A 1,375-nucleotide genomic window follows, 5' to 3' on the forward strand; every position below is an offset into this window, starting at 1 on the left:
AAACAACCCAATAGCTGGGTTATATTTAACCCAGCATTTTTTAGAGTGTATACATATAAAGCATATTCAATGCAAATAAAGTGTCTGCTTTTGTAAAGGACAACGAGGCTGGATTCAGGTGCGGGTTCAACAGGTGCTTTATTGTGCAGAGATTATCACCGCGGGCAATAAGCGCCTTTGTGGACAGTTCGTGTGGTCGTGGAAACCCCAACCACACCAATGGGTGGAGAGCAGTGGCTGGAACAAGCCGCAACCGCGGCAGAGGAGATGGAGCCGGATGGGCAGCTCGCTAATCCGAGCGAGAGGCTGAGAAGCGCAACAACGAGATCGCGGAGTCCCAGGGTAGGCGGATGCCGGAGGTAGCCCACGGTTCCTGAACGCACAGAGAGGTGCGGAACACAACAACAGACTGCTACGAGCACTGGAGCCTGGGCGAGACAAGACAGAACTGGTGAGCGATAATACACGGACAGTCAGAGCAAGGGAATAATCACAACAAACTGACAACATACAGAGAAACACGAGGAGCTATAAGGGGAAGCTAATGAGATGACCAGAACCAGGTGTGAAACAAGGAGGGTGGGACAATGATCTTGCTGACATGCTCACGTGGCGAGCTGTCAAAACAAGCCACGCGCAACACACAAACAAGAGACAGGTGATCAGACCCGAGACCCAACAGTACCCCCCCTCCCATGAGCTCCACCAGGCGCCCCAGGAGGAGGCCCACCTTGTCACCGATGGAAGTCCTCGATCAACGAACGGTCCAAAATGTCCCGGGACGGCTCCCAGCATCTCTCCTCTGGACCATAACCCTCCCAGTCCACGAGATACTGAAACCCTCTTCCACGGCGTCGCTCGTCGAGTAATCTCCTAACCGTATAGGTAGGGGAGCCATCCACAAGACGAGGGGGGCGGGAAGATCGCCGGCAGGGTTAAGGGGAGAAGAAAACACAGGTTTAACCCTAGAGGCATGAAACACAGGGTGAACCCGACCAAGAGCAGGAGGAGCTTGAGCCTGATCGCCACCGGATTAACCACCTTGGTGACGCGGTACGGCCCAATGAATCTGGGCGCCAGCTTACGAGAGGGCACCTGGAGAGGCAGATCCCTGGTAGAAAGCCATACCCGTTGACCGCACACATAGGTTGGAGGAGAGGACCGGCGACGATCGGCTGCTGCCTTGGTTCGTCCTGAGGTTCGGACCAAAACCCTCCTGACTTTCTCCCAGGTGCGGCGGCAGCGCTGAACGAAAGCCAGGGCGGACGGGACCGCAGCATCGGGTTCCTGTGATGGGAACAGAGGTGGTTTATATCCCACAGAGCACTCAAAAGGCGACATACCTGAAGCCGCCACTGGAAGGGAGTTACACGCG

Source organism: Sinocyclocheilus grahami, unplaced genomic scaffold (assembly GCF_001515645.1).
Source record: "Sinocyclocheilus grahami isolate Dianchi unplaced genomic scaffold, SAMN03320097.WGS_v1.1 scaffold649.1, whole genome shotgun sequence".
Lineage (NCBI taxonomy): Eukaryota > Metazoa > Chordata > Actinopteri > Cypriniformes > Cyprinidae > Sinocyclocheilus > Sinocyclocheilus grahami.